Source organism: Gymnoscopelus microlampas (genome assembly GCF_963454915.1).
Source record: "Gymnoscopelus microlampas genome assembly, chromosome: 10".
Classification (NCBI taxonomy): Eukaryota; Metazoa; Chordata; class Actinopteri; order Myctophiformes; family Myctophidae; genus Gymnoscopelus; species Gymnoscopelus microlampas.
Window position 1 is genome coordinate 26,702,350 of NC_139947.1, and position 22,922 is coordinate 26,725,271.

The window sequence follows — 22,922 nt, forward strand, 5'->3', positions numbered from 1 at the left end:
TCTGCTAATTTTTTTTAAAATCGTGAAAATGTGTGCAAATCTTGTAATATATATATTTGTTAAAGTGAACGGTTTTAACTCAAATCTTTGCTTCTGGGGGGATTCTACAAATGCCCCCCCCCCCCCAGAATCAAAGATTTGAGTAAAAAATGTTAATATATTTGAGTAAAAAACGATATATATATTCAAAGATTTGCATACATTTTCACACTTTCTCAAAAAAATAGCCGATCTACAAGCTCTACGAGCTTGTAGATCGGCACTCGGTGCCGCGCTACGAGCTTGTAGATCTGCTATTTCTGAATAGCCCATAAGTATAAAATAATGGTCAAAGCTTTGGTTAAACAGATGCGTTCCCGGTCTAAATGGGTTAATGACCAAGCTGAGCCAGTCAGTAGATGTCAAGGCAGGCTGAAACAATCTCATCTCGCTACCTGTCTGGGCAAAGGCTCTTTCGGGCATGCAGGGCTGTAAGGGTGGTCAGTTAGTTGGTCCGTCCGTCGGTCCGTCGAAGATTTGATTCCAAAAAAAGATGTATCTTGAAAGCTACTGGTTGCATTTCCATGGAATCTGCCGTGAACAATATTGTGATCGTGGTGACACTCTTATTTAGGCCACAATGTGCACGTGCACACAAGATGTCTCTTGTGTGGCAGTGTGAGCTTGTGTATCTGCTATTTTTGGTGCATATATAAAGTATAACTCAACCTTTAGTCTTGTTTTGGAGTGAAATAAATGGAAAATAGTAGGGATGCAACTTTTGATGATTTTCTTAGCGATTATTCTATCTATTACTTTTGCGATTAATCAACTAAACGAGAAGTGAGAATTTTTAAAAAAAAATTAGCATATATCAACAAATCAATGAACCATGTAAGCTCTGTTTTATACTTTGTCACACAAGGGTGTTGGGCAAAAATATAAAAATATAGCCTACAACAATGGTGAGTTTTCACCCATAATGACAAAAAAGAGGATCTGACGAATCCGTCTTGATCAGTCGGCGGCCAAATACGTCTCATTTTGGGTGTCCTTGACATGAAGAAAGGTTTGAGCACCACAATATACGTTTTCCAGAAAACTGTTAGGATTTAGAAGACTGTAGATTGTAGAATCGGCCCCAGGTCTTAATGGGTTAACCCTTTCAGACCGGGAAAGAATCTGTGTCTTTTTTTAGGTTTCTTTGGGCTATTCAAAAATAGCAGATCTACAAGCTCGTAGCGCGGCACGAGTGCTGCGCTACGAGCTTGTAGATATGCTATTTTTCTTAAAAATCGTGAAAATGTGTGCAAATCTTTGAATATCTATTTTTCCATAGCGAGCATTTTTAACTCTGTTACAACTTCTTGGGGGTCCCTGGAACAAAACATTTTTGACATGAGGGTCTGCGGCCAAAATTCATATCATTTTGGGGGTCATTGAAAAAAACTTTTAAGATTTAGAAGACATTTGTGGAATCCCCAGAAGCAAAGATTTGAGTTACATATGTTCGCTTTGAAAAAATAGCAGACATACAAGCTCATAGTGCGGCACTCGGTCTGTCACTATTTCCAGTTTACATGAAGGTGACCGGCGCTGTGTCTGCCCCCCTTCATTGACGCAACTCTCCAATAATTGGGTGAGGGTTTTTCTTTTGAAGTTTACGTTTCTGGTCCAATTAAAGCGCATGGAAAGAACGAGGCATGTTGTGCGTGTGCAGCAAAAATGTTGGTGTCAGGGGTGACTGCGCTGGCCAGCTGGCCTCAGATCCAGTGTCGGGGGTCAATTGATCCAGAGCGGATGCTGATGGCACTGTTGGCAGCTGATCTAAAGTACTGAGTTAGAATTTTACAATTTGACAAAGGTTTTTGTTTACACTGGGTTAGTTGTTTATTTCTTTTTTTTCTTGCTTTCTTGCTTTCCTGTTTTCTTTCTTTCTTGATTTCCTGCTTACTTGTTTATTTTTTCAACTTTAGTTTCTTGTATGCATTTGCGATAAGTTATTTCAATTAAGTCTCTCTCTCTCTCTATCTCACTCTCACTCAATTCAATTCAATTCAAAGGGCTTTATTGGCATGAGAAAACATACGTTTACATTGCCAAAGCAGAAAGCACAATACAACAATACAGCAATACAATCAAAACAAAAAATATGTACATTTGAAAGTCAGAATCTTCAATAGATCAATTTCTATGTACCAAGATCACTGGGTGCAGCGGCATAGTGCAGGAATATACACAATGATTAGTCTTTAGGGTGGTTGGCTCTCACACACACACACACACACACACACACACACACACACACACACACACACACACACACACACACACACACACACACGACACACACGACACACACGACACACCCCTTTCCTTGTCTACCTGGCTTGTTTCCAATCTAAACGTGTGAGACACGGGGGGGGGGGGGGGTGGGCGGGGGCAAAGAAAGTGTCACTGGGCACTTTTCCCCCACATTCTGATGATGCTGCAACTCTACGCTCCCTGGCTTGTTTGACAATATTAATTGCTTGTCCCCGGTGCTATTGATGGCCTGACCTGCGTCTCCAAACCAACTCAGCTCAGCCCATAGCACACAGCCCCTGGCAGCAGAACCCGGACCCTCAGGACCTGCCCTGCCCTGCCCGGGGTGGGCCAAGGCTTAGCCAGCATCCCCCCCCCCCCCCCCCCCCCCCCGCCTGCGGAACACAAGGCACTGCCAAAGGACCCAGTGGGTTCTGTGCCCATGCAGTCACAAGCAAAGCAGAGTCATTCACCCCGCAGTTAGTTTATTCCACTTTATAAGAAAGCCCCCTTAAACTCTCAGTCTCTGAAAGGGCTGGAAGTCATTTTGAACCTTGAAGGCAATGCCAATGGTAGTGTGTGGCGTTTGATTTCTTGCAGTAGTAGTGGTCTGCCATGCAGCCATATTTTGAAAATATATATATTGAGAACCATCTCTGCTGTGGAATTAATGTAGCACTTTGTGCCCTAATGCAGTGTTTTTTAAAACGTTGGCACGATGCACTTGACTATTTTAGAAAAGTTGTGAAAACACATAGTACATTAAAACATTCAGCCTATTAACGGGGTCTCCGCCAGGTCAGGTAGGTTAGTTTGGGCCAGCAATGTTCGGAATTCACCAATCAGGCTGGAATGTGAAAAATCGGACGGATCAGACGGACTCGTCTTGATTACTTGACTACCGAGATAATATGTACCGTGATATGGCGTGATGTTTGGACAAAATCTGTAGGAGTACTGTCAAAATATGTGTTTTGCAAAAAGCGGCCTCCTGGTGGCGCTATAACAGACCCATGTGAAATATTTTTTTCTGAATTGGCATCCAGGGAGAGTGTGTGCACAGTTTCGCTGCGATCAAGCCAACAGTGCCGCAGATTAGCTGTCCACAGACAGATGCACACACGCACGCACGCACGCACGCACGCACGCACGCACGCACGCACGCACGCACGCACGCACGCATGTAGCAGTAGTAGTAGTGGTATGCCATGCAGACATATTTTGAAAATATATATATATTGAGAACCATCTATAATGTGGAAATTAATGTAGCACTTTGTGCCCTAATGCAGTGTTTTTTAAAACGTTGGCACGTTGCACTTCACTATTTTAGAAAAGTTGTGAAAACACATAGTACATTAAAACATTCAGCCTATTAATGGGGGGGGGGGGGGTTTGCCTCGGTATTGGAACAATTAATGTTCACAAATTACTGGTAGTAAAAAAAAAAAATCACAACTTTTTGTACAGTTGTATATAGTTGCAATAATAGTGTGTGGTTGCCTCACAGCACACCAGTGTAAGTGTTCCTACAACGTTTGAACCACTGGATGTGATGCTTTGCTTTTGGGAGACTTGACAAATGCGTTTGTGTTTACCTGTTGTATGCCTTCAAAGATAAGTGTATCATTTCAGCTTCACTACATTATATACGACAGTAAAGGGTGAGAGGATGGTGTGGACATAGATCATGAAGCTGCATGGCTTTAAACTCATACAATGAGACAGACACATGCATGTGGTGTAAAGTACGTTTACTCAAGAACTGTACTTAAGTCATTTTGGGTATTTTTTTTTATCACTGCGTTAATTCTGGGTAACGCAGTGATAAACAAACGGCCTGCAGTGACGGTAAGTAAAACAAATGGAGTACTTTTTCCACCACAGACAGACAGACAGACAGACAGACAGACAGACACACACAAACACACACACACACACACACACACACACACACACACACACACACACACACACACACACACACACACACACACACACACACACACACACACACACACACACACACACGCACACACACACACACACGCAGGCCCGATGAGTAAACAGCAGACCAAACACGTCTGCACACTAAAGTTTTTTTGTGTCTACTCACCGCTTTCGCGGTCGAACCGACAATGTTCTTGTCTTGTTGTTCTTACCTTGGGAGAGCGTTCAAAAAAGCAGGTCATTGGCCCCACCCTCCCCTCAGCAGGAGAAAAAATGTGCCAAGGCAAGCCTTAAAGTATTCAAAGTACTGCGTCAGAAAAGTCCCTGACTTCCGTTGGCAGTCAATAATATATGTAACCTCCCCTTGTCCTGTCCCCCCCCCCCGCACCCCGCACCCTCCCTCCTCCCTCTGCCTCTCTCACAGCACACACTAGCGTGGGTCCACTGGTGGAAGAAGTACACACATTGTTTTACTGAACTATAAGTTGCAACTCCGCAATATACAAGAAATACTGTATATATGTATATCCCATTAAGACCTGGAACGCATCTGTGTCATTTTTAGATTTGAGCTAAAAAAGCATAGTTTTACACTTTGGGCTATTCAAAAATAGCAGATATACAAGCTCATAGCGCGGCACTCGGTGCCGCGCTATGAGCTTGTAGATGTGCTATTTTTGAAAAATTGAGAAAATGTGTGCAAATCTTGAAATATATATATTTTTAAAGCGAACATTTGTAACTCAAATCTTTTGCTTCTGGGGTTCCCTGGAACAAAATGTTTTGAGATGGGGGTCCGCGGCCAAATACATATAATTTTGGGGGTCCTTGACATGAAAAAAGTTTGAGAACCACTGATATAGCAACATACGTTATTTTTTTTTTAAACTGAAGACATTTTGTATCGGAACCTCAGGCCTTAATGGTATATATATATATATATATATTCACAAGTTTACTTTAGCAAAAGTACAAAAGTATTGGCATCGAAATATACATACAGTAGCCTACCAAAGTAAAAGTACTGAAATGTTTCCAAATTTGTCAAACCTTTTCGAAAATAGTTCACACACCGTGGTCGCATCGTGGCGTCTTATTGTGAGCTTGTAGTCCGGCTACTTTTCGAATAGGCAAAGTATAAAATATGGCTTATAAGTGCTTAATGTATATTTTGTATTAATAATCCAAATCTGCACAGTACAGTATTTGCCTCTGAGATGTAGTGGAGTAGAAGTATATATAAAGTACCTTGAAATTGTACATAAGTGCAGTACTTAGAGTAAATGTCTTGCCGCATAGTTCGGCTGGATGTGACGCACTGGATGCACTGACTGACTTTTCTGTTTTTTTTAAAGCCACATTCATAATTGATGGGCATTTCTTTAAGGTCACAGTTTTGTTGCTATCGGGAAAGCTGCGGAAACAGTGAAAACAACAAGCCGACCTGTTTGACAGCCGAAAACGAGAGGAATCGTTTGTGAACTTTTGAAAAGTGTAAACATGCTGAATGCTACGACTGGCAAATTGCGATAGCAGGATGTTATGTTTGTTGGGCAGGAAGAGGAGAGGTGGATCAGTGCAAATGTCAAGCAGAGGGAGTTAATGGGAAAAACAAAAATCATGAAACGTGTGATATCGTCACTGTCGGGAGGAAAAACCTTGTAAGTCCAAAAACGTTTACTTTTCAGGATTCAAATTTAAAGAATGTCAAAAATACAAGCTCAAAACGCAGCACATGTTTTGAGCTTGTAGACCGGCTATTTTTGCTACTTTTGTGTGTTTGCTCTGTAGTATGACGAAGTAGGGCATTAACACATTCCATGCCAGAGGTTAATCTCATAATGTACTCACCAGTGCCAACGTTGTATTGTTTTTTTCACGTCGCCATAGACCTCGTTAAAATCCTTAAGAATGAGCGCTGCACTGTTTTTAAACATGTCGGAGATCTCCCTGCGTCTACCAGTGAAGACCACTTGTCAAACGGTGCCTCCATGTTGTAGTTAGAACGGTTTATGTTAAACAGTAATCAACGAGGAGAAAAACTACAAGGAGAAAATGGAGTTTAAAACCGGATCCCAGACAGGAAGCGGATGCGATCGAAAAAAACGGAACCCGCATAATTCCGTTTCCGGTGGTAGTACCGCCCCTCCCCCCCCCTCAGAAGCAAAGATTGGAGTTAAAAATGTTCGCTTTAAAAATACATATTCAAAGATTTGCAAAAAAAAAAATGCAAAAATAGCAAATCTACAAGCAAATCTACAAGCTTGTAGAGCTGCTATTTTTGAATAGCCAAATCAATCTTAAAAATGACACAGATGCTTTACCGGTCTTAATGGACTATAGTATAGTTGGAGAAAGACATTGATGAGCCAGAACCCCGTCATCATCATCAGGATATGTGTTGTGATGGTGACAGCACAGGGCATACAGGCTTTTCATCAAGCCCAGGCCCTAACAACCCTCACCGCAGCTACCAGAGCACGTCTTGTTAACCCATTAATACCTGGAACTGTGTCATTTTTAGATTTGAGCTAAAAAGCATTATTTTACACTTTGGGCTTTTCAAAAATTGCAGATCTACAAGCTCATAGCGCGGCACCGAGTGCCGCGCTATGAGCTTGTAGATCTGCTATTTTTGAAAAATCGTGAAAATGTGTGCAAATCTTTGAATATATATGTTTTTAAAGCGAACATTTTTAACTCAAATATTTGCTTCTGGGGGTCCCTGGAACAACACATTTTGATGGGGGTCCGCGGTCAAATACATATAATTCTGGGGGTCCTTGACATGAAAAAGATTGAGCACCACTGATATAGAAACATAAGTTTTTCAGAAAACTTGAGATTGACATTTAGGAGACATGTAGAATCGGCTTCAGGTCTCAATGGGTTAACTTGACGCGCGTAGTGTTTGGAGCTGTCAACTGTGGTGAAGGCTTGCGTGTACTAGGCTATATGCGCGCGCGCGCACGTGTGTGTGTGTGTGTGTGTTTGTGTGTGTGTGTGTGTGTGTGTGTGTGTGTGTGTGTGTGTGTGTGTGTGTGTGTGTGTGTGTGTGTGTGTGTGTGTGTGTGTGTGTGTGTGTGTGTGTGTGTGTGTGTGTGTGTGTGTGTGTGTGTGTGTGTGTGTGTGTGTGTGCGTGCGTGCGTGCGTGTGCTTTTTAAGAAAGGCAACAGCCTCTCCAACTGTGTCAGTTTAATTACCGCTATTATCTCTTACCGAGTTAGCGGCTCGACAGAATGACTGCAGAAGAGAAGCCATTCCTTCTCTTTTTTTTAATATGCATCACACACGTTCCTGTTGACACAGTAATGCCTACTGGACTGTAACCACTTATTTCAAATGTGTTTTTTTTCTCCAAATCTGAAATACTCCCCTTTCACTAAAACAATTTATTCATGCTTGGATCCCTGTTAAATGATATCAACTAGATGAATAATGTGAATTTTACACACAGTTGTGTTGATGTTCTGTGAAGGGAACATAGTTGCATTAGCTTAACCCACTAAGACCTGGAACTGTCATTTTTAGATTTGAGCTAAAAAGCATTATTTTACACATTGGGCTTTTCAAAAATAGCAGATATACAAGCTCGTAGCGCGGCACCGAGTGCCGCGCTACGAGCTTGTATATCTGCTATTTCTGAAAAATCGTGAAAATGTGTGCAAATCTTTGAATATACATATTTTTAAAGCGAACATTTTTAACTCAAATCTTTGCTTCTGGGGGTTCTCTGGAACAAAATATTTTGATGGGGTCCGCGGGCAAATACATATAATTTTGGGGGTCCTTGACACGAAAAAGATTGAGCACCACTGATATAGAAACATACATTTTTTTTCAAAATACTGTTGAGATTTAGGAGACATGTAGAATCGGCTTCAGGTCTCAATGGGTTAATAGCTGTGCCATGGACATTTCAGTAATCATGGACAGTACCTTAGTTACTGGTACACCATTAGACAACGTCTATTAAGACTTAGTAGACAGGGACAGCAATGAGCCTCCATTATGAAGTCAAAGTTGAATATATAGAAAAGTATAAAACACATGTGAAACAAATAGTGCTGATCGGTTGGCAAGATTAGCTCTGGACATGCAGACAGATAGACAGACAGACAGACAGACAGACAGACAGACAGATAGACCCTCTTATAGACAGCCATACAAACTGTCCATATGAATCAGTTACCAACATAATCATTATTTGATTATTGTTTTTTTCACTGATGGGCAGAAACCAGAAATATCCATATTTTTTATGTTATTTTATTTTTGTTGGTAAATGAACACATCGGGTGCCGATCACGGTCTGAACCGTGTGTTTACATAGTAGCGCTCTGGTGCCGTTCACGGTCTGAACCGTGATTTCAGTGTTTTTGTTTTTTTCGTTTTTCTCCGCACGGGCGGGGCTAGAGCAGCCCTGGGAGTACCCATTGTGATCCTAAGAAGGATAGGCCAAATGGATCACCGGAAACAAAAACATGGCTTCCATCCGCTTCCTGTCTATTTCCTTCTTTAAAACGCCTATATCTCCGAATCCGTTTCCGGTGGTGAAAACCGGTCATGCGCGATGCGCGATCCCCCCCCGTTGTAACTCGCAAGTGAAATGTTATGGTTCCAGGCTGTAGCCAGGGTCATCGCTCAACATGAATGAATGGAGCAGATCTGCAGTTTTTGCAATTTTTTTATTTGAATCCTGAAAAGTGAACAGTTTTGGACGTATAGCAACGACTTGCAAGCCATAGAGAGGACACTGTGTTGTACGAGTGCAGTACAGTACGTCATATATTTGTGTCTGTATTTAAATGAGCGATTGTCTTGCTTCGACTATAAGCATCGATGCATGAATGTGTGTGTGTTATGGTGTGGGGGTTTGGGTGCATCTTTGGCACCCGTTCTTATTTGCCTGTCATGGTCTGTCACCTTGTCTCAGCCCAGAGGCACATGTTCACACATGCACAGCACACGCATGCACAATTACACACGCACGCACGCACGCACACACACATACACGCAGTCCTATTCAAACAGATTGCATCACACACACACACACACACACACACGCACACGCACACGCACACGCACACACACACACACACACACACAAACAAACGTCACTCTGACTAGAAACGCCTCCCAGAGTGTTTAGGTCAGAGGGCTAATACCTTAACCCATTCCATCCGGGACCGCATCTGTGTCATTTTAAGATTTCTTTGGCTATTTTGTTTAAAAATCGTGAAATATATATCTTTGAATATTTATATATATATTTTTAAAGCTAACATTTTTAACTCAAATGTAACCACTGATATAGAAACATACGTTTTTCCTAAAAAATAGAATTCCCAGAAGCAAACATTTGGGTTACAAATGTTCGCTTTAAAAAAATATAATTTATATTCAAATATGTGCAAAAATGTTCACGATTTATAACAAAAAATAGCAGATCTACAAGCTCGTAGCGCGGCACTCGGTGCCGCGCTATGAGCTTGTATATCTGCTATTTTTTAATAGCCCAAAGTATAAAATAATGGTTAAAGGAGTAGTTCACCCAAAAAATGACTTATTTTCTATCAATTGCACACCCCCATTGAAGGCTTCATGGGGTGTGCAATTGATAGAAAATACGTCATTTTTTGGGTGAACTCCTCCTTTAAAGTGGTTCAAATCTAAAAATGACAGATGCTTCTCCCGGTCTCAATGGGTTAACACGTGTCATCCTAGAATAAAAAAAATAAAAAATCTACCTGCGTGCGTGTGTACACACGTGCACGTCATCACATGCACTCACCAACACGTCCTGTATGTACCGTATGCGTATTGAACTACGGCTTCACAGACAGGGTCTGACATTTCCACCAGGAGTGTGTCAGCCTGCGGGGGCTAAACGCTCAGACCTTTAGAGAATGTTATTCTCTCATTCCTTTCTACCCCCCCCCCCCCCCCCCTCGCCCCCCTTTATTTTTCTGCCGTCCATTATCTCCGCTCTCCTCCACATTTCCAACACTATTGCCACTAGTGGTGTAAAGTAACTACATTTACTCAAGTACTGTACTGTACTTAAGTCCAATTTTTTGGTACTTTTAATTCCAATTTTCAGTACTTTTACTTCTACTCCACTACATCTCAGAGGCAAATATTGTACTTTCACTCCACTACAATTATTTGCAAACTGTAGTTACTAGTTACTTTGCAGATGTACATTATTACATTATAAAACATACATTAACCACCTTAGCCCTATTTTATACATAGGCTTTTTTCAAACATTTTAGTACTTTTACTTTTGGTCCTTTAAGTACATTTTGATACCAATACTCTTGTACTTTTCCTCAAGTAAATGTTTAATTCCGGACTTTTACTTGTAACAGAGTACTTTTACATTGCAGTATTGATACTTTTACTTAAGTTAAACATTTGAGTACTTTTTCCACCACTGAATGGTTTGTTCAGTAACAGGAGTCTCCATGTTTCTCCAGCTCTTTATTAATCAGAAAATGCATTTATTTTCTTGGTCAGGATACCAATTTTATCCAATCAGGATAGAGAACTCAGACAGGATACAGATTAAACAAGTGAAATTGGAAGTTAGGAAATGAACAGACACAATTGGAACTGGAACAGTATCAAATTCAAGCTGATACATGGGTACTCTCTCCTGATTGGCTGAGCTGGAGAGACAGGGAGACCCCCGTTACTGAACAAACACTCTATAGCATTGGTTCTCAAAGTGGGGTCCGGGGACCCCCAGGGGTACCTGAGGGGGTTCGAGGGGGTCCCCAGCTAAATGATGGACAGGAACCAAATGGACCCTTATGGGTCTGTAACTCTGAGAGTGTACAAATGCAACCAAATGGACCCTAACGGGTCCATTTGGTTCCATTTTTACACTCTCAGAGTTATATTAACATTGATTTTACCATATGAGTTGGGGTCCCAGAGATATAAATGCCATTAAATGGGGGTAATGCATGTCAAACTGGGGGTCCTTGAAATTAAAATGGTTGAGAATCACTGCTAGAGCCGTAAAAAGAATCTTCTCTTATGGGGGGGTCCCTGGCATATCTTTTGAAATGGGGGTCCGCGGGCTAATAAGTGTCAATTTGGGGGTCCTTGACATGAAAAAGTTTGAGAACCACTGCTCTATAGCAATGATTACTATCAGAATATTGATAGTATTTAACACCTATTTTAACAACAGCTAAAAAATGCTCACCTTCGATTTAAAAAAAAAAAAATAGATATATAATATTTGTATTTCTATATTTTCATTTTCTTCTCCTTTGCAATTGGCTCCCACTTTGAAAAGCACGGAGCTAGCTGATTGTGATCTCAGAGAGACGTGCATTGATATGGAAAAAGATCCATTTGGCCAGGTGCGTTGCCATGGTGAGGAAAATGGCTGGCCAGGCACTAGATTATAGCAGTGGCTACAGCCTAAAAAAAAATGCACACACACACCTGTGCGCACGCACACACACACACACACACACACACACGCGCGCGCGCGCACGCACACACACACACACACACACACTGGGTCGGCTGAAATAATCTGGCTGATTGCAGTGGTTTGTGGTTGAAGCCATTTGAATGGAAATGCGACGACGCAGAGTGCATTACCAAAAACTCATAGACACCCAGAGCCTTTCTCCCACCAATGATGGTCAGCCATGCACATCACATCACTGCTGGGAAGACTGAAAGAGGTTTTTGTGTGTGTGTGTGAGTGTGTGTGTGTGTGTGTGTGTGTGTGTGTGTGTGAGTGTGTGTGTGTGTGTGTGTGTGTGTGTGTGTGTGTGTGTGTGTGTGTGTGTGTGTGTGTGTGTGTGTGTGTGAGTGTGAGTGTGTGTGTGTGTCTGTGTGTGTGTGTGTGTGTGTGTGTGTGCGTGCGTGAAAGAGAGAGAGAGAGAGCGCTTGCTTTAGGCTCCTCACCTTTAGTTTGTCGTTAAATGCCACTTTACCGCCCAGCGTAACACCGAACAACAGTCTCTCATTCGGTCTCTCATTCTCTCCATCTCCTTCTTTCATGTACAAACGCTCAGCACACGTACATACTGTGTAAACGCATCAATGCACACACTAATGACAGTATACATGTACTGTGTACAGTACAACACACTTGATGCATCTAGGCTACCACCATGTTTGAATAATAATAATGATAATCATCATCATTATGCTATGCTACCATTCATCTCTTCACTTCTCAATTGTCATCATACAAAATTGTATTGTGTGTGTGTGTGTGTGTGTGTGTGTGTGTGTGTGTGTGTGTGTGTGTGTGTGTGTGTGTGTGTGTGTGTGTGTGTGTGTGTGTGTGTGTGTGTGTGTGTGTGTGTGTGTGTGTGTATATACACATGTTTTGCACCGCCTTTCGAGCTTGCAGATCTGCCACTTTTGATACGAAATATGGAGATAGGAGGTTTCTGCCCGACAACAACGTTATAATAAGATTGTATTTGTCATATGGGTCATATGTGCTGTGAGATGATGGTGTGTCAGATTCTGACTGTGCCGTGCTGACAATGTCCAACATACAGTTGGGGCGGCAGTGGCTCAGGGGGTAGCCTGGTAAACCCTCCCTCCGGAAATCTCATTTCCATTTGATTTCAGGAGTGAGTCTGGCCTGATCGCCCATGCTACAATATTGGCTATGTACAGCAAACGGACGAGCCTATCAGCGTCGTCGCACATCGTTCTGTGATTGACACTTGACAGCGACAGTTGGCCAATCAGGTGGCGAGTTCGAGTGAGCCTGAATGGGACCGAGTGCAGCCTGAATGCAGCCGACAAAACACGAACTGCAGCCATCTTTTCTGTCCGCTATTTTCTCCGCTGTTTTTTTACTTCAAAAAGCTCTCAAACTTCTATTTTGAGGCACGGAATTTACTTATAAGATATCGTTTGGATAGAATTTAGTTGTTTAACTTCATATATGTGGTCAATTAATCATGACAGAGCCTATTTAAAAATACAAATTCAGAGAACCGGCCGGGGCGGGCAGTGACACACATGTATCCGAATAAGGCAACCTATTTTGGGCATGGCCGTCTCAAAAGTCCCGTTGCGTCACATAGTCTGGAGGTGGTAAAAATGAACTGCTGATTGGCTGAAGGGGAACAACGATCATTGGCTGAAGGGGTTGTCAGTCAACGGTATTACTCCCGCCCAACTCCAGCCCACAGCCAATATTGCAGAATGGGCGATCATGCCAGACTCACTCCTGAAATCAAATTGAAATGAGATTTCCGGAGGGAGGGTTTACCAGGCTAGCTCAGGGGTAGAGTGGCCGAATGGGAACCCGGAAGGTTCCCAGTACGATCCCATGTGCTCCCCTAGAGTTAGTGTCGAAGTGTCCTTGAGCAAGACGCTGAACCCCTAATTGCTCCCGATGAGCAGGTTGGTGCCTTGCATGGTTTCCTCCGCCATCGGTGTATGAATGTGTGTGTGTGAAAGGGTGAATGTAATGCACAATCTATGTAAAGTGCTTTGGATAAAAGCGCTATATAAATTAACCATTTACCATTTTACAGTATATGATACAAGGCATAATACTAAAGTTGAGATGCAAGTAAGGGATTTGGACTGACAATTCTTTTTGAAAATAGTCCAAAACTATGTAGCTCTAAGCATAAGTTCAATAAGGAAGATATCTATCTCTTTCTCACTCTTCTTTATAGCTGGGGATGCTTCACAATGCTTTCATTCACAGCTTTGGAAGTGTGAGCACTTCTAGCCAATCTGCACCGCCACCACCAGCGTCTAGACTCCAGGGGGGGGTTTCTCTCCTATTAAAAAGCTAATCTTATACGCTAAATGTTAAGTCTTAATTAGCCAAAATGTTTGATCTTTTATTCAATGAAACTTTTTGTTTTACAACAACTCGATCTCGCCTTTTTATTGAAATACTTTGGTTTAACCCATTAAGACCTGGAACTGTGTCATTTTTGGATTTGAGCTAAAAAGCATTCTTTTACACTTTGGGCTATTCAAAAATAGCAGATATACAAGCTCGTAGCGCGGCACCAAGTGCCGCGCTATGAGCTTGTAGATCTGCTATTTTTGAAAAATCGTGAAAATGTGTGCAAATCTTTGAATATATATATTTTTAAAGCGAACATTTTTAACTCAAATCTTTGCTTCTGGGGGGTCCCTGGAATAAAATATTTTGATGGGGGTCCGCGGCCAAATACATAGCATTTTGGGGGTCCTTGACATGAAAAAGATTGAGCACCACTGATACAGAAACATAGGTTTTTCAGAATACTGTTGAGATTTAGGAGACATGTAGAATCGGCTTCAGGTCTCAATGGGTTAAATATGATGACAGTGCTTGCCAATTTCTTTTGACATAAAGGAATAATTCAACAGACCTCAAGATAATGAGGGAGAAAGAAAGAAAGAAAGAAAGAAAGACAGGGCGACGCGCAGCTGAGAGAAAGAAATAATTTGGACTTGAAGGCACACAGATAGCATAACATCCCTTTAGGCATATACAGCAGACGCTAACCCAGTGAGAGCCATCCATGATGAAGTGTGTGTGTGTGTGTGTGTGTGTGTGTGTGTGTGTGTGTGTGTGTGTGTGTGTGTGTGTGTGTGTGTCTGTGTGTGTGTGCGTGCGTGCGTGCGTGCGTGCGTGTGGACAGCAGCATGAGCCCGATGATGGAGTTTGTTTCCAGGGAGGGTCCAAAGAACCCGAGGCTCTCATTGTACCTCTACCGTTGAGCCATTTAGGAAAATAGATTATTTTCAGGAGATGGCCAAATATCTGTTGTCCGTTGTGTGTGTGTGTGTGTGTGTGTGTGTGTGTGTGTGTGTGTGTGTGTGTGTGTGTGTGTGTGTGTATGTGTACTGAGGTATGGGTACGGGAGGTTGGGTTTTCTTAGTGTGTGTGTGTGGTCAACACTGAATCTTCAGGGTGGAGGTCTTCACAGGTCCACAACGTTGGACCGGTCCTGAAATGGACCTGTAGCTCTTCCGGGAACCCAAAGTTGTCACGGTCCGCTCCTCGGGCCGTGGACTTTGACCTTATTATTTAGGCCTTGAATGCCCTTTTATGGTATCGGACTCGTTAGGGCTGTTTGATAGGCCTGTTAGGCCACTATTATATTGTATCGTTCCACTTGTATTCCGTTTCTCTTTTGTTACCTTTTGCCCTGTTGTGTGTATCTTATTTTGTAGTATTGTTTCCTGTCTGCCCTGTTTGCTGTTTCCTGTCCTGTCTCACCAGTCCTCTGATTAACTCTGTCTTGCGCCTGTGTCCTAGCCTATCCCTGCGTTGATTGTCAGTTAGTTTCACCTGTGTCCAGTTACCGTGTGTCTATATATACTCCCCTGTTTGTTCAGTCCCTTGTTCGATCGTAAAAGTAAGTCACTGTTAAGTCATAGCCTTGTTCCCAGTTTGTGACGTTTTCCTAGTACTCTCGTATTCCTGTGTATTATTCCCGATCCTCTGTTTTTGGTAATTAAAACCCCTTGCATTCGATCCGCCCTGTGTCTGCCTCGTCCTCTGCCTTTGTCCTGCGCTTGGGTCCTACACCTCTGACTCTGATCGTGACAAAAGTGTATATGAATTAATTCATATGAATTAATTTTCAAAGAACAAAGACCTGTTTTTGAAATGAACCCGGCCGGGGGCAATTATGTCCCTTCAGACTCCAGCCCAAGGACACTCCGGTCCGTTAGTTCAGACCCCAGACAGTAAGAGAGAGAGAGAGAGAGAGTCGGTGACGTTTTGCTTTCTTTTTCCTACCTTTTGTTTAACCAGGGACAATGCACATCAATCAACATTTCACTTTTCACATCAATACATTTATCAAAGTTTAAAATAGGGCTTAAGCGCTTAAACTACTCCACAGTCGAGTCCACTGATGGCCCACCTGTTAGTGTATACTCATTAATATTACTTCAGAATGCTACTGTACCCATTAATAAAGCTGCAGCATTATGTAGTTCGAGGTATCAGTGGCCACTTTGGACACACACATATTGGCAGCCAACATCTTTGACTTCATTACCCAAGAATCATCCTTCCCTGCTATCCACCTGTTTCCGCGGGTAGTTTCCTGATGAGTGGGAAACATCCTGCGGAGGGACCGGAAGTAGAAAGTAGCGGCTCATGTGTTTACATTTGCCAGCAGAACGTAGCTGCAGCTTCACAGGTCGCATAGCGATTTTCCAAGACGTTTGTTATTAAGACTCGGCTTTTCTTAACGTCACAATGAGCTCAGGGACAACGTGTGCTGTGCGTGGCTGTCATTACAACCGAACCAAACTAAATGAATAGCTTAAACTAGAGTGCTTCGTGTGGGGCACTCTAGTACACATGCATTAACACATCATGCATGATGACGTTAAGAAGTGGCCTCGTATCGCTTTGTGGAGTCCAGTTCTAAGTAGGCTAATGTAAATGTACCCCTCATGAAAAACTGCTACTGAATTACTACACAAAAGCTACTTGTGTAGTAGTGGCTGTATAGTCACCTGTAGCAATTGTGTAGTAAATCTGTAATTTATTCACTATTCACAATACATCAGTAGAGTTTCTTAGTGAAACAGTAGTGTTCCCAGTAGTAATCAAGCCGAGTAGTGAAAAAGCTGTTAGAACATTACTGCTTTACTACAAGGGCATTTAAATAGAGATTGTGTAGAGATTTTACTACTGGCTTGTGTAGTGAATATGCAGTAACTACTATACAGAATCACTACAAATATTTAAAAAAGTGATCAAGTAGAGTTTTTACTACCTGCTAGTGTAGTGCATGTGTAGTAACAACACTACAGAATCCACTACAGTAGCCGAGTAGTGAAAAAGCTGTTAAAACATTACTGCTTTACTACAAGGGCATTCAAATAGTGATTATGTAGAGTTTGTACTACTAGGTTGTGTAGTGAATGTGTAGTAAAAACACTATATAATACTCTACAGAAGCTGAGTAGTGAAAAAGCTGTTAAACATTACTGCTTTACTACAAGGGCATTTAAATTGTGATTATGTAGAGTTTTTACTACTTGATTGTGTAGTGAAGATATAGTAAAAACACGACAATCCTCTACAGAAGTCGAGTAGTGAAAAAGCTATTAAAACATTACTGCTTTACTACGAAGCCATGTAATTGATCAAGTAGAGTTCTTACTCTACTTGATCTGGTCTTTGCTGGTCAAATGGGTGGACTGCCCAGCAAAGACCAGCTTACCAGCTAGACTTAGCTGGTCAGATGGCTGGACACTGGACAGACCAGCAAAGACCAGCTCAGCAGCTGGTCAGGTTTGGTTAGATCAGTGGTTCTCAACATGTGGATCGGGACTCCCAGGGGGGTCCCCACATGATTTGGGGGTGGTCCCCAGATGACAGTGAAGTGACAATTTAAGGACCTTTAAGACCTTTTTAATACCTAAAAAAACAAAACACCATTACTCCATCAAAAGTAACAAACTATAATATAAAAATGGTCAAACATTGGCCAAATTGTCTAACAATAATAATAATATAAGAAAACATTTTGAAAATAGCATCTACAAGCTCACAACACCTTCCTTGCGAGGCGTTGTGAGCTTGAAGATCTGCTATTTTCACAATAGAGTCAAACTAAACGTAAATGCATCAACTCCTACATTCCAAGTGCTTATCAGGGTGGGGGGTCCCCAGCTCAAATATGATTATTTTGGGACGTCGCGGCCTGAAAGGGTTGAGAACCACAGGGTTAGATCACTGTTTCCCAAACAGTGGGTCGGGGCCCATTTGTGGGTCATGGACACATCACAAGGAAAGATTGCTTTGTTTGTTTCTTACACAAATATATTACTATATTATTTCAAAACATTTCCCACCCAAAAATCGAAAATCTTCATCAATAAAAAAATAAAAAAATACAAAATCTAAGAATCATACATCATACCTGCCAATAGACTGTGAAGTTTTTCTTCTGTTACAATACTGTTACAATACCCCCCCCCCCCCCCCCCCCCCGTCTATACAGTATACAGTAGGCCTATACAATATATTTTATTTTATTTTATTTTATTTTATTTTATTTTATTTTATTTTATTTTATTTTATATTTCTTGTCCTTTTCTTGTGATGTGACATAGATAATATATTTATTTTATCGCAATTGGCAAATAATATGCTAGTTTGATTCTAAATAACACTTTTTATTGCTATGGTTACCAAAATGAACAGATCTACAGATCTACATCTTGTCGCAATTCGATGCGTTGTGAGCTTGTACATCTATTCTTTTCTTTTTTTTTACAGAGAAGTGCATTATGGGCCCTGAGCAGTGTTGCCATATCTGCTTATTATAAGCGACTTTGGGCTTGTTTTTCTGTAAAGTTGCTTCAATTGCTTGTAAATATTAGTCTAAGATTTCACTTATTTTTGATAGTAGAAATAGCAGATCTACAAGTTCACAAAATGCATTGCAAATGCGACGCACTGTGAGCTTGTAGATCGGCTATTTTCAAATCTGCAAATGTCGCTTCTTTTGGGCTTAATTGTTTTCACAGACCTGGCTGCTTATTTCTCTCACAAAATCTGGCAACAATGTCTCAGCATGCTCGCGACTGCGCGGGGAGAATGAATGTTGTCTCGAGCCTGCAGCACTTCAATAGAAAGTTAGATAAATTGCATTGCTTTGGATTCATCAAAAAGAATTATAAACCGGCTTCAGAGAAGATAAAAGGATGAAGAAGAAGCGGCGGACATTTTAGGTGAGTGTTGACACACAGAAATACTGTTTGTGTAGGCTTTTTAGCCTACTATTACTGTATTGATAATAAGTGCGTAGGCTGATGTTTTTGAAGTCAATGACCCAACTCTACACATTGTTTAGTTATTTAAATTGTCTTGATAACGGGATTATGACTAATTTATTAATTTAAAGAGAACTCTCAGCTGAGAAGCAGTATCTGCTCTTTGACAGTAAGTTCAAGTTATTTTAGCAATGCAGATTTTCAACAATAGTTCAACTCTTGAGAGCGTAAAATGAAACGTATCATTTTAGCATCTTAAGAGTTAAAAGGTATATAAGGGTCCATTAGTTTACCATAACCTTTCATTCACGGTACCCCTGAATTACATTTTTAGGATCTTGTATCATTTTACACTACGTAAATATCCCCATCTTTCCACAGCATGAAATGTCCATCAGTTTGCATCAGTACTGACTGCAAATAAATGTATACTTGACGTTCAACCACTTGAACCTTAGCATCCCTATTCTGGGGGAACATTCCCCAAAAAAGCCGATTTACAAGCTCACAATGTGACGCGTTGTGAGCTTGTAGATCTCGTGATCTGGTGTAGATGTCATCAGGTATTTATTTTACTGAGCATTTAGGATCTAAGGTTAAACTTACAGAAGTGATATATATTGTTGAATTCCAAATATTCAGAAATGATTCTGATTTAAATTACATGATTTGTTTTTGTACATCTTTACAGATCTCCCAGAACTTCTGAGCCGAGTTGAAGCTCTCTCGGGGGCTTTAGACACAGGGGTCACCCTGAGGCCCTGTCAAAATCAAGCTGCACAAAAAGAGGTAGTTGTTACACAATATTATATTTACTTATTTATTTCAAGAACCCCCAATTTGATAGAAAATGTCCTAATCTACGTGGTCTAAAGCCAGTATTAATTTGACTGTTTTTGCCACGTGCCACTTCTCAGCTATCCAGCTCTAACCTTAGACATTTGTCAGTGTTGTCGATAACTACTATAACTTCTACCACTTTTTTTGGTCACATGATTGGATACTGGATTCTGATTGACTTAAAAAAAAAGGTTGTGGGCTAACAACCCTCTGTTTTTTTCCCCGCCCACTTTTGTGTTGCAAGGAGACATTCTGATTGGCTTATAGCAGTCACATGGGCAAGCCTACCCTACCATGCTGAGTGTATTCTGAAACAATTAAGGATTGTAACTCAATAGCCTTGCATGTTTTCTTTCATTTATATGGTCGAAGTGGTAGAAAAGCAATTTACCACTCGAGGGTCGTGTGTTATGGTCTGATAAAGCCACTGTTTCTGGGTTGTTTTGCACTCGCATAACCCACTCTCTCTCGTGGTAAATAGCTTACTACTACTAGTAATATTCAATAATTTCTGAAGTTATTCTGTACACTGTTCTGTTTCTTTTTCAGACTGACATTGGAGGAGGGGTTCTTGTGCCAGAGCACTCCCTCCGGTACATCGACCACTCCAAGCACTCAGCCTTAACAAACTCCTGACCCTCCTGTTCAGCAGAACTGAACTAGCACAATGCAGCATCACAGGTAGGGGTGTGCTCAATGGTCTCAATGGTTCATTTATATAGTGCCTTTAATCCAAGGCGCTTTACAAATATTGCATTACATTTACCCATTCACACACGCATCCATACACCAATGGTGGAGGAAACCATGCAAGGCACCAACCTGCTCACTGGGAGCAACCAGGGGTTCAGAGTCTTGCTCAAGGACTCTTCGACACTAACTCTGGGGGAGCCCGGGATTGGTTTAATGCCTTTATTGATACGACAGCATACTGACAGGAAACTGGTAGAGAGAGAGACAAAGGTCGCCCGGATCGGGAGTCGAACCGGCGACATCAGAGACATTTGTGATATGCGCAGTAGGCCAGCGGGAGCCCACAAAATGACCTTTTCTATTGATTATTCATGCCACAGAGAATTGAGTTCAATAATATGTTCTTGTATTTGTCGCATGTCTAAAACAATAATTTGACTTCAATTCTGGATGGGGACTATGTAATTAATACACTTTAGTGGAAATTATCTATTAGCAGCATATATCTCATTCCTATACTGAGTCGGCCTGTGTGTATAATTAGTAATCATAATACAATTAATCATTGTATGCCAATCATAATGATGATCATCCTAAAATAATAGCAAAAGTGATTGTGATAATTATGGTTATCCTGATAATTAGCTGAAAATGGTGATACAATGTTTGTCCATATTGCCCACCCCTAATTACAGGAAAGAAGTGCAACATCCAGAAAGACGTTGCCACCCCGAAGCCCATGCTTGACCCGCGGAAGCTTCAAGCTGTTGTTGGTGAGATTTTAAATTATTGTTTCTTGCTTCATGACCTGAAATGTTAACATTTGACACAACTTTAGGTCGACAGACAAGGGTCTGTCGTGATGTCCCTCCCACCCGGAAGGATATAGAGACACAGGGCGAGAGCACACAGTAGGATGGTTTTAAAAATCTTTGGGATCATAATGACTCTACATTAGAGGCATATCTATTGGGGCTGTCGCATTAATCGCATACCGCAATATTTCTGTTTCAAACCGCAATGGGGAGATATACCACACAAACCACGGCTCACACGAAATGGTCACAAAGCATTACAAAAGCATACACAGCAATGAAGACTAAGTGAACATTAAAATACAGTAAAAACTCATCTCTGCTGTGCTATTTAAAAAGCAACACTGTAAAGCTTATTCATTGTATGTTATTTATATATAGTAATTCAAGTGTAAAATTGCTGTTAACCACCTGAACTCCATATGGTTGAGCGAAGTCCCTCAGAGCTCTATACTAGTGTATGTTCTGTCTTATATTATTGTGGGGAAAGCTTTTTGCTGAAAATAGCCGCTTGGCAAGCTTACAGCGCTTGTACAAGCTTACAACGCTTTAAACACATTTGCCTTCCCCACAAAAAGGATGAGGTTAAAAAAGGGTGGGGTGGGCCATTGCAATTTTTGTCGCATACCGTACTTCTGAGACACTTAATCACACCACGGTTAAATTGTGTCATCGGGACAGCCCTAATATCTATGTCTTATGGATCATACCCTCGGAGCCCAAACAATCCTAACCTGACAAAGGTGGGTGTGTTCCAGCGGTTGTTATCTCTCCCATTGGTCATTGAATGGCACTACTGGACGATGATGGTTCAGCATTGCTCTAGTATGTTACCCAGAATTCAATTTTAATCATTAATCTGTTTTCTCTCCCTCATACAGCCTACGTGATGGAGAAATGCGGCATTCCCAAAAAGAAAGTTCTTAAGGTGGTGACAGCAAAGCTTAACTACGAGGACAAGGTAGGGAAGCCAAAACGTCCCAAGAAGACCGGTGGGCCAAAAAAGAAGACATCACAGAAGACTGACCCTTCACCTCCAAATATACGTAATGAAGTCTAGACCTTAGCTGAAAAAAAAAAAAAGATAATCAGATCTGGGCCACATCCAGATTGGAATCCAAACGGTATTAACATCACGTGACCATTAAAACCAATCGGATTCCAATCTGGATGTGGCCCATGATCTGATTCAGACTGAGCTTGGCTGCCACTGTAAATGGGGTCCCCGTTTTATTTTATTTTATATATGTATATGTATTGTTTTTATTTATATTGTTGTTCAAGGGCATGCATCTTGTGTTTTTTTTTTGTGTATTTTTGAGAAGCGGTCTTGCAACAGCTTCGGCAGTACAAATAAGGTTGAAAACTTTGGAAATCAGTTTTTTACCCGTGATGGGATTTGTCCACTCAAAACCATCTTTAGCCAGTTTAGTACATTCAGCAATGTATGGAGCTAAGAAAGTTTCCATTTTTGGCTTACTCGGTCCAAACCAAAGGGCTGTCACCATTATATGTTGTTTCCGCAGTTTGGGCGGCAGCTCAATTAGTTGTGTTTGTAAAGGCCAAATAGAGTATTTGGAC

General features: G+C 41.4%; 1 protein-coding gene and 1 long non-coding RNA gene across 2 annotated transcripts in view; both read left to right on the forward strand.

Moving 5' to 3' along the window:
- LOC311054166 (voltage-dependent calcium channel subunit alpha-2/delta-3-like) overlaps positions 1-22,922 on the forward strand; it is a gene marked incomplete at both ends in the record, with an annotated part of 378,193 nt that overhangs the window by 107,538 nt on the left and 247,733 nt on the right.
- On the forward strand, positions 18,880-21,299 carry LOC311052822. Its single transcript, XR_014601556.1, has 4 exons — positions 18,880-18,951; positions 19,685-19,782; positions 20,383-20,514; positions 21,222-21,299. It is a non-coding gene; the product is annotated as an uncharacterized lncRNA (long non-coding RNA).